This window comes from Dermacentor variabilis, chromosome 1, assembly GCF_050947875.1.
Source record: "Dermacentor variabilis isolate Ectoservices chromosome 1, ASM5094787v1, whole genome shotgun sequence".
NCBI classification, from domain to species: Eukaryota; Metazoa; Arthropoda; class Arachnida; order Ixodida; family Ixodidae; genus Dermacentor; species Dermacentor variabilis.
The window spans coordinates 56,137,708-56,149,627 of NC_134568.1; the positions used below are offsets into that span (position 1 = coordinate 56,137,708).

General features: G+C 44.0%; 1 non-coding gene across 1 annotated transcript; it reads right to left on the reverse strand.

Annotated features, from left to right (window-relative positions):
• Positions 1-11,432: 11,432 nt before the first annotated feature.
• LOC142568274 (U2 spliceosomal RNA) lies at positions 11,433-11,618 on the reverse strand. Its single transcript, XR_012825406.1, has one exon. It is a non-coding gene; the product is annotated as a U2 spliceosomal RNA (small nuclear RNA).
• Between the last annotated feature and the right edge of the window lie 302 nt (positions 11,619-11,920).

Here is an 11,920-nt window from a genome sequence, read left to right on the forward strand (position 1 = left end):
GTCCGCTGTTCCCAGTTCCTCAGGACTTCTTTGACGAAGGTTCATCCTCATCGCTGCCACCAGTGATTGGATCTTGCCGTTGAGTGTGGGTGTTGGCCTACGTTGAGGAGGATTTTGAGATGAAACTGATCGTTTATTTACAATAGTTACAGTAATAAACCAAAGTAATGAGCATTCTTAAAGTCATCCTCGGCCGGCAGCAAATTGGACGCTTCGGCCCGTGGCAAAAAGAACGAAAGAAATGAATGAATGAAAGAATGAATGTCTCTTCTCCCTGCCTCTCGCTTTTAACCCCTTTGGTCTCTCGGGGTCACGTCATTTTCGGCCAATCGTTGAGCCCGCTCAGGTGTTGTCATTTTCCTCCAATGGTAGGCACCCGTGCAAGTGTCGTCACATTCGGCCCACGGGGTAGCTCCAAGGGCTCCACTGTCTGATGGGTGGCTTACCACTGGCGTTGCCTTAGTGTTGCCTCCTCGCTTGAAAGGGCTCAGCTCGAGGGGACGGGTTGTTTTCGAACCACCTTTCAGAGCTGCAAAACTGCTTCGCTCGGGACCAAGATCAACTACCTGGAACCGTGTAAGCCTCCTGCTCCACTTTCGGGAAGAGTTAAGCAGGGATGGAGACAATAGCTCGACATGCCGCACATGAGGTGGAGGTCGCCAACTTGTCTAACAGGTCCGGGAACGTGTTAGACGCTGCCCTGCGCAACTTAATTGGAATTCGACGGCGATTGGATGTGGTCGGGGAACTCGAATGATGCCAGGAAATGAGTCCGTATCCAACAACGTATATTCTAGTAAGTTTTCATTGTTAGTTACTCAAAAAAAAAAACACTTTTTTCCGTATTCGAAGTCATGTCCCACCGCTTGCACCATTATCCAATATTAGCAACGTTAAATTGATCGTCACCATCAATTATTTAACGGAATAAAACAATCGTCTGCGTACAATCGGATTTGTACACCCGGGAACACTCTTTATTCAATTTTTTTATTCAAATACCCTAAAGGCACGGGCAGGCATTACATAGGGAGGGAACAACAGTAAGCACATAGCAACGCAGCACTACGACGTGTTCAGAAGCCGCTGGGCGTTAGCAGCATGTTGAAAAGGAAAACCCAAAATATAAAGACAGATAGCAACAAGCAGCAACAACAAGCATTCAATTTTTACAGAGAGCAGCATTATATAAAAAGGGGGGGAGGGGAAGGATGAAGGTTACAACTGAAAGTGACGTTGCAGGCTGGTTTCAGACATTTCGTAATCAATGAAAAATGCAATGGTGCGAGGCAGACTGACGGATGGCGAAGACGGGAGGCAAATGAAAGAAGAGATTAGTGCGAGCAAAGATGGGTTCGGCTTTCAGTTGGTGGTCTATGCGTGGGAATATACGATGCGCTGGCGTGATACGGGGAATAGAAAATGAAGAGTGGCTGTAATATAATGTCGAAAAAGGACAGCATGAAAAGCTTTTGCGTCTTTCAAGAACGGGTAACTTGATCGCGTTATTTATTTCACTCACAGTTGCGGTACGTGAATAGTTCTTTCATATGAATGAGCGGCTTTATATTGAAGGGACTCCAATTTTGTTATTAAGTATGCTTGGTACGAGCTCCAAATAAAACAGGCGCAATCCAACAATGAGCGCATTAATATGGTGTATGCTAAAATCTTTGTGTCTGCATTAGCTAAACGCCGACTGCGTCTGAGAAATCCGAGTGTTTTAGAAGCCTTGTTAATAACTGTATCTATATGAATGTTCCAGGAAAGATCAGATACTACATGGAGCCCATGGAGCCTTAAATGTTCTATGAAAGGGTACCGGTTCTACGGTCATGTTGTTTAGAGTGTAATGGCAATAACTTCTGCAGTAATGTCGTTTACATATACTAGAAACTGCATTGGTCCCAGAACGCTCTCTTGTGGTACACCTGATGACATTGGAAGACAACGCGACTGGTGAAGACCAACCGGAAGGTGTTGTTTGCGGTTAGTTAAATAATCTTGTACCCAGGAAATGAAAATGCTCGGAAGGCCAGTGGATTTTAGTTTTTGTATTAGGCTGTGGTGAGGAAATTTGTGAAATGTTTTACTGAAATACAGAAAGATTGCATCGACCTGGCCGTTAGTGTGAAGTGTTCTTGCAAAAGAGTGGCCAACTGAAAGTAGTCGAGTTACTGTGGAAAATGCTCTACGAAAGCCATGTTGGAAATCTGTTTAAATGTTGTTGCGATCTAAAATATATTAATACTAGTTGTGTTGACATAATTCATTCATTTGCTGCAACATGATGTTAAAGATATAGATTGGTAGTTATCTACCTGAAACGATTATTTTTTCTAAACAGTCACAACACGGGGGGCCCTCTTGCAGTCATCAGGTACACTACCGGTGAACAAGGAGGCACGAAATATGATAATCAAATATCTGGACAGCAATTCGGCGTACCTCTGAAGCAACGCATTGGGGATACCGTCAGGTCCTGGGGATGATTTGGTCTTCAAGTTTAGTAACATGGAAACGACGCCGTCATACGAGATGAAGGTAATTTGCGATCTACTCGTGGAAGAAATGAAGAGTAGCAGATGACATATACTGAAGCGAAATTTCCGTCTGCGCGTCAGTTAGCATTAATTGGCCAAGTAGCTCCAGTTTCTTACAACACCGGAGAAAAATGTGCCACGCCAAACCAAAAAAAGCATATTCACTTGAAAACAAGCGCGGAAGATCTTTCGTGTCGTTCTATGGCTGTTTCGTTTCTTCTTAGCGACTGCAGAAAAAGTGTGCTTACCTCTCTACCGTTCGGAAACGGAAAAAATTCGCCCCTCTGTTGCTCCCCGAGTTGCCGCATCACACAGCCGCGCAGCAGGCCTTGTATCCTATCGACCACTTTTTCAGACATTGCCGGAACATTCGCAGGCACAGAAGTTTCTTACTACGAAGCACACAAAAAAGGTGCACGTGCATAGGAAGCAGACCAAGAGAATGACAGCCGATGCGATTAGAGCGAAAGCGCCGCTCGTTGGCGCAACAAGTGAAGCGACCAAATAAAGATATAAGACGCCGAAAAATAAAATAGCCACTAGCACATTTTATTTCTACAGATGATTGAAACCATTGAATTATGGAGTTTTACGTGCCAAAACCACTTTCTGATTGTGAGGCACGCCGTAGTGGAAGACTACGAAAATTTCGGCCACCTGGCATTATTTAATGTGCACGTAAACCTAAGTACACAGGGGTTTTCGCACCTATCGAAATGCGGCCTCGTTGGCCGGGATTCGATCCTGCGACCTGGAGCTCAGCAGCTTAACACCATAGCCATTGAGCAACCACGGCGAGTTTCTGCACATAATGCCTTACTTCACTTCATTGTTACGTAGTTTGAAAAGATAGAGCCACATATGCGAAAGTTATTGAATTTCCCTTTGACTATCAGGTGTCACGGCGACGCTTTATTGCCGATACCGAAACTAACTCGACTGTCCACCAAATGCGTAAACGCTTGTCGCACCGGTGTGTGGTGTCTACCTGTACCTTGGTGTCTGTGTATTCGTGTCTTCTTTGTGGCATCACACGTGAACTACACTGAACGGTAAGTTTGCGCAAAGATGTTTTCTGTCAATAGCTCATGATTAGGTGAGCGCGATTAGGTGATTAGGTCCCAATAAAGAAAGGCGTCAGGCAGGGAGATATGATCTCTCCAATGCTATTCACAGCGTGTTTACAGGTGCTATTCAGAGACCTGGATTGGGAAGAATTGGGGATAAGAGTTAATGGAGAATACCTTAGTGACTTGCAATTCGCTGATGATATTGCCTTGTTTAGTAACTCAGGCGACCAACTGCAATGCATGCTCACTGACCAGGAGAGGCAAAGCCGAAAGGTGGGTCTAAATATTATCTGGAGAAAACTAAAGTAATGTTTAACAGTCTCGGAAGAGAATAGCAATTTACGATAGGTAGTGAGGCACTGGAAGTGGTAAGTGAATACATCTACTTAGGACAGGTTGTGACTGCGGATCCGGATCATAAGACTGAAATAATCAGACGAATAAGAATGGGCTGGGGTGCGTTTGGCAGGCATTCTCAGATCATGAACAGCAGGTTGCCATTATCCCTCAAGAGAAAAGTTTATAACAGCTGTGTCTTACCAGTACTCACGTACGGGGCAGAAACCTGGAGGCTTACGAAAAGGGTTCTACTTAAATTGAGGACGACGCAACGAGCTATGGAAAGAAGAATGGTAGGTGTAACGTTAATGGATAAGAAAAGAACCGATTGGGTGAGGGAACAAACGCGAGTTAATGATATCTTAGTTGAAATCAAGAAAAAGAAATGGGGGCATGGGCAGGACACGTAATGAGGAGGCAAGATAACCGATGGTCATTAAAAGTTACGGAATGGATTCCAAGGGAAGGGAAGCGTAGCAGAGGGCGGCAGAAAGTTAGGTGGGCGGATGAGATTAAGAAGTTCGCAGGGACAACATGGGCAAAATTAGTACATGACCAGGGTAGTTGGAGAAGTATGGGAGAGGCCTTTGCCCTGCAGTGGGCGTAACCAGGCTGATGATGATGATGAGGTGAGCGCATTTCGTAGCGCGAACCGGCTGCATGTAGCGTAGGCGACTGGGGCATAATGTTGGTTTGTCGTTTACTTGAATTGATAACGCACTCTTGCTTTAACGAGACAGCGTTAAGAAGCTCGTGTCGCAGAAAAGCCAGTGTCATCGGCGTTGGTGTCGGCGTCAGCGGCGTTGGCCGTGAGCGATAAATCCCAGAAGGCACTTCGTAAGTAAAAAAAACATCTGGCAAGATGGGCTGGTGGGAATCAAACCAGGGTCTCCGGAGTGTGAGACGGAGACGCTACCACTCAGCCACGAGTTCGTTCCTTCAAAACGGGACAAAATCGCGTCTAGTGAATGCGGTGTTGCCTTAGAAACGTGCCGTAGAAAGTTATACTGCGGTGTATATCGGTAATTATGACCATGTAACTTACAGAAGTCGCAGTTTCACGAGTAGCGAAGTACGTTTCCGCTACATTTCTTCTGCGCTCTGCGCACACCCAGAGCCATCTTGCGGCAGACACAGAAGGCCACCTCCTCTCAATGTACGGCGCTGCTCCGACACGTGGCTTGCCACTCGCCCCATGATCGTGTCCGCCTTCATGGCGCGTCGGGGCCCGGCTATCTGTGCCGTTCGCGACGTTTGGCTGGCGTAGCGCGTTAGAGTAGGCGGTGCGAACGGGGTGAGATAACGCTATCACGTTCCACTCTTGAAGGCGAAGCTTAAGCGTGCTCCAATTTTTCGCTTCTATTATATGAAATGTTTTACGGCAAGCGATCGCGCATGCTGGTTGATTTTAGCGTCATAGTTGATGTGCGTAAAGAAGAAAATACACCATGTTTTACCTTGATACTCAGCAGCCAATAAGAGGCTTGTGTGTGTTGAGCAGCCACTGTGAGCAGATCTTGTTTTGTGGTGCTCGAACCAATGTAAATAATTTTTGGAAGTTACCGCAAGAAAAACACGAGACTTGCAGGAAGGGACAACACGAAACGGTTAGGCTCGTGGATATATTCATGCATGTGTTTAGATTCACCGAATCTAAATATATGCATCCGCAAAAGCTTACGGAGCACGAAACCTATACGATAAGCTCAGTCAATCGCCGCTGCGCAACTTAGCAATAAATTAGGCGCTCAGGGAAGCACATTTACACGTTTCAAACTGAAGGCATTGGGTTTCACGATAGTTGGAAGATTTCTTTCTTTTTTCGGGACTCTTTTATGAACAGTTCAGCAGCAGGAGTTAATTTCTGGGCTTTTAAAAAGCGTTAAGCGCCTTTCGATGCTTCGGCATTATGTAGTTTACGTGCTGTTATTCACTAGGCAGCTGGTGGCGCAGATTCGCATTTTGGTATGAAGCCCTTGTCATGCGTGATAAGTGTTCCGGTTTTCATTACTGGTGCACTTAGTGTCGTCGTCTCGGACAGACTGTATACTACATGCTCTGTACAAAAGAAGACAAGGCCAGATTATCCATTCAGTGGTCTTTTTTTAGTAGATAACGCACAGATTATTCCAATAATTTAGAGGACATTGCACTTTTTCTGCCCTTATCAACACACCTAAGAGATCGTAACACGTTTTAGCTGATAAGTAACCTTATCAACACACCCCATTCATGTGCGTTCTACTGAAAGTGTGGCAAATAATGTATTCATCTAGGACTATGAGAAAAAAAGACATTGCAGACTGTTCTAATGGGAAACAAATTGCAATTCTTAACGTGATTGTTCAAAACAGCTCTCGATATTCTGATCATGTTCATTCGGCACGGGAATATTGCATTAACACCCGAAAGATGTGCACAGTCCCGCCGAGTTTCTTTGTTTCAGCAATTATTATTATAGGTATCGTTTGGGATTATCGCATTTCTTTCTTATTTTGCTAAGTACAATATGTTTCATATGAACCTGTCTTGAAACGAAACATACCGTTGCTAGCACCAGCGACAATTACGGTTGTCTAACTGCTTTTCATACTGTAACATAATGAAACATTATACTGGTACTGGTTCATATTTCATGTAGTCTTTAGTCAGAGGTAAACGAAGTTAACTAGAGCCATAAGTGATGAAAGCAAATTATATATAAGCTACTAATGAACCATAAAAATAATCAACTGAATAGTTTTCCCTCACATTGTTGCATCTGCTTTACGTGTGTGTCTTTCTCTGTCCATGTCTTCCGTGTTGTGCTCGTATTGCCATGAATTACGAACTTTCCAAAGCCCTTGTCAGCTTTATTAAACAAAGGATTCAATTCATATGAATTTAATACTGCATGTCAAGTGACTTACGTGTTATTTGTTTCATCAAAAAAATATGCACTGGCAGTACTTGGCAAGCATTAAACCACACTATTTTTTTTCATTGCACTTAAGCTGCGGGTGTCATAGACTGCCAGGGAATTTTCATGAAAACAGCGAGGAAAGACCTAAAAAAAGATCTCGGAATTTGAAAATGTCAACATAAGTATGCTTCTGTTATGCCATACAAGATTTCCAGAGAATCTCTCTCTTAAACATATCTTTAAAACGGTTCACCTCCCATAAAAAATGAGAAATATTGGCCCCACTTATTGAAAAATTAAATGAAAGTGAAGCATACTGATATGGCTTTTCTTACCGAATTTTTTTGCGTTAAATAAGAGTCCTGAGCCTCAAAACCCTAGAAAAGGTACTCATGTTTGAGAGCACTTTAAATAATTTACTGTGATAGCATTCATTCCAACTATAGCTTCAGTTTTGTTTCCCAGGAGGTGCACGTCTGTCGTGCCATGACACGGAAAGTGCTCGCGTGGTATACCTAACTTGCAGTCGTGCAGCATGCCCAAGAGGTCCCATTACCTATAAGAGACTAAGAAGTGACCATACATATGGAATCAATTCATCTGCCTTCTGTTGATGTTATTGCCAATAATGCATTCATTTAAGAGAATGAGAAAGACATTTAAATGTGTATTAAGGAAAATAAATTACAATCTTTGGCATCATACTGTCAATACTCCAGTTACCCTTCTCAGCATATCATTCTGCGCGGGTATATTTAATTGCTAGCCAAAAAAATGTACAAACAGTCCAACTGGGTAACCTTGTTTCAGCAATTGATATAGACATCGTTTGGGATAATTACAATCATGTGCCATATAGGAACTTGTCATAAAAGCAGCAAACTCTTGCTGCAGCACCAGCAACAGTTGTCTGTTTAATTGTTCATCATGCCATAAAATAAAACATTTCATAATAGTATTGATTTGTATTGAGAGCAGACATTAGAAATAGTTAAACAGCATTCAGTATTGACTTAAATGGTTTGAACAAATATATCAAGCTGCTTAATGAACGTACAAAGAATACACAATTGTTATTTTTGTCTCACATTCTTGCATCTACTTATTTGCAGCATACACTTGCAGTACCGTTGTAACATATGACACGAAGATCAAGGCGGCCTGGCGGCCTTGATTGCAATGGGGAAGTAGTCTGTAAATCTGTAAAATATCTCTCTCAATCCATATCAAGCAATAAAAAGAGTTAATTCAATATCGGTGCACTTGTTTTCTTTCTTGGACCGCATGATTCAGCTTTAGTACAATTGCTTCATTTTTTTTCTGTTTATGCAACATATGAGATTGCAGCTGGTTCAGGAGCATTATTAATCCATTGACAATAATGCGTAAGTGCAGCTGAGAAGCAACAGTTACACATGCATAATATACACTTAAAACTTTTTTGCCGCCATATGTAAACAAATATTTAACCTAACTTGTGTATAGTAGATAGCCAACAGATTTCATTTAAGCTGTTGCATTGAATGTGACTAATATTTCTTAAATGTGCTTGGGCCCATATGCTCAGGCAGTCTTACATAAGGATACGCGGCTATATGCAAATGAGGTTTTTCTACTGCTTGCGTCCGCATATATGATTTTCTATGTACAGTTCCCTACGTATGTTCCCATATGCATAGTGCATGCAATACATTTTTAAGGACATTTCCAATAGACTGCTTATTAACAACCCCCCGCAGCTAGTTTTTATATATAATCAGAATAAAGACGCCCGCCAAACATAGTTGGCAAAATGAGTTCTATATAGCTAGTATATAGGGTGTCCCAGGTGGTTTAGCCAAGCTGTGGTCAATGAAAATGAAAGAAAAAAGAACACTGCCAGATATACTATTATACAAAGACCACAGGCCAGACCTCTGACAGCTAAGCACTATAGTTCTTTAAATCGTATCTTATTGCACAGTCTTTTTTTTTAATTGTTCTTCGTTGAACAGCTTCGCTAAATTTATGTTAAATGAGACACCCTAGCTGTAATGACAATAGTCGACGAAAATTCGAAGGCTAAAGTCTACAGGGTATTTCAGCTAACTTGGACCAAGTATTAAAGAAACAAACATATATTGGTGCTACTCGTGTCTAATTGGTGCAGTGTTGATCTGAATCTAAGTACACGCGTGTTTTCGCATTTTGCCCCCATCGAAATGCGGCCGCTGTGGCCGGGATTCGATCCCGCGACCTCGTGCTCAGCAGCCCAACACCATAGCCACTGAGCAACCACGGCGGGACCTAGGCTGTTAGACGGCTGAAAAAATACAGACACCACGAGAAACAATTGCTAGGCATGTATTTATTGCTCGTCGTAAAAGATCGGTAGTTTTCGCTGACTGATTTTAACGACCCGAATGCGACCAGGGGACCATGGGGATACCGTAATCAAGGGTATGGAATAAGCTTGATCTAAACGTTTCTTAACATTCATTACAACGTAAAGGTGCACGTGCGTGCAGTTTGTCGCTAAAAAAAAACGATCGTACTAGCCAAGTTTGAGCCCACGACATCATGCAAAGCAGCAGACCATTATAGCCACTGAGCTAACGGGGTCGGATTCGCGAGTTTTAAATTGGTCGTTAACATCGGTCTATATTCGATTTCATCACGGTTTCAACAATCCTTAGCGAAGAGACAGGGAACGTGCCACGTGCACAATGAAATAAATGGCTTTGGACCTCGTTCTTTAATGCGAGCTTGCGAAAAGAGCGGGACTATTTCAGCTTGTTAAAACTAATGCGCCTTACTTAAAGCGCTTCAGTGAAGCAGTTCTTCGAACATTGACCAGCTCCAAATGTTTTCTGCCTTTATACCGTCGCTCAACAAGTGCTCAGAAAAGGTACTCGGCTTGTGCACGTCCTTTATGAAAAAAAGGAAAAAGATCTAAAAAAAGAAATAAAAGGCGACCAGGCACCTACATGCAAATGCGCAAATGGACTCGTAAACTGAGGCTAAGCAAAATTAAGTACGCGAAACCTGCGTCTACATATTCGCAAACATGCGCCCAACACCCCTTTTCAGTAAGCTTGCATTGTTTGACAATAAGCTTGTCAGATTACTAGAACTGGGGTGCTATGCAGGATGCGCCGAGTTTCTCGTTCACCCGAGTTTTACCCGAGTTTGCTCGACGGCAGTCAGTGAACGGAGATAGCGTGAAATGCACAAAGGCTGCAAGCAAAAAAATATGTAGACAAAAAGCCGCGTATGACAACATGAGCGCACCCTGCGCGGCACGCTGCTTCCACGTTTCAAGCGCAGAAGGCTGCACAACGAAACGCGCCAGCGCCGCTTTTTTTGGTATCAACGGATTATCGCAACTTAGCGATACCGTGACTGTCCCGCTGTCTGTCTGCACACTTGCCGTGAGCCGCTTGCCACGCCTTTCCCGGGCGCGTCAAGGGCGTCCCTCCTCTTTCGGGCACTACCTTTCTATCCTCCATCGAATGCGAACAGTGTACATACGGCGCATTCGTGCACCTACAGTTTCGCTCCAACGAATGCGTTGAAATACAACAAATAAAATAACAAACATTTTTATTTCTTTAAGTATCTGTTTTTCGTTTTGAACGCTAGAAATTTCTGATGACAAACGGAGATCGAGCAAAATATTACATTTTGCACTTCTTGCCGCGAGTGGCGAGAGTGAGGCGGAAGCTTAGACGGGGATACATTGAAGAGGGTCGCACGCACGAGGGAATTCATACGGTGAGAAGTCGCCTAGGGGCGCTGTAGTGCTATTCTCCATCAAGCCAGTCATCACCACTGTTTCTTTATTAGGGGAATAGAAACGCAGCGCCGCGCTACAGCTGTTCATCGCAGGCGCTTCACTAGGCTATTAAGGCCCCCGCTTTACCAACTACAAACGACACAACAGTCATAGATACGGGAGCAACGGCTGTCGCTGCAAAATGGCGGACGTTATTTCAGGGTCCGTAGTAACGCAGTTCAGTAAAAATGTACCAGTTTATCTTTTTGCGCGAAGCCTCTGCGATGCATTGCGAAGAAGTGCGTGCTTCCCAGCGATACAATTCATCGCTTGTCATCGCTTGCCCACTGAAAGTGCCTCTGAGCGCATGCACGCAGTATTTGAGTGTTTTGTGCACTCCAAGGTACTTGCGGATTACCTTTGCTGGAGCCAGCAGCGATCGCAGATGGATATTGTAACGACACCGCAGCGATCACATGTGCTGTTCAACCCATGAAATTTTTGTATAAGTTTCCTGCTTTATATCAGTACCTGCTATTGATATTTCACCTGGATAAAGATACTCTTCCATAGATTCTGCGGGCTGAATGTCGAGATTTTTCGACATTCTGCACTCTCTTTCTCGAAATGTTTCTGAACGTCTAAACGCCTATTGATTGCGCCACAACTGCTGATTCACTGTCGACTAGCCAACCGCTCTACTTCTACGCGTGGCGGTTATGCGCTCTGCGATTCCCGATTCGCTCTCGGCGTTGGCGTGGTCCTGTCCTTAAAGCGAGGCTGTGCATGGCCATTTTCCAGCGGATCGGTATCCGTAGACAAAAAAACCGTGGGCCGATCCCGAAGATAGTGCAATACCGGGCCGCGACCCATGGCGGAGGTGAAGCAGGCTTCAAGCAACCCGCCAACTTGCAAAAATAAGTTTAATATCTTGGGTCCGAATAGAACCCGTATCAGATATTAAGCTGATAAGAACAGATAATACACTTTGGCCTTCGCCGGCCATGTCTACGCTCGCACTGCCCTCCCCTTGCCGGCGTCCCAAGCGCTTGCGTATCTCCTTCCGCTCTACCCGTGGTGGCGGTCCGGTCGAAACGTCACGCGTGTCTAGTTTCCTCCGGCTTTTCGGGGCGGCGGTCCCGTCGTCCACGCGAATGTATGTAAAAATCACGGAAAATGAGGCCATACCTATGTTGAATTTTTTATTTACGGTGGTATGAACCATTGCTTAAAGGGGTATGAGCCATTCATTTTCTCATGTGACAGACGCATTTAATAACAGAGCTGATATGTGTGTGCACAGCTATCGTCA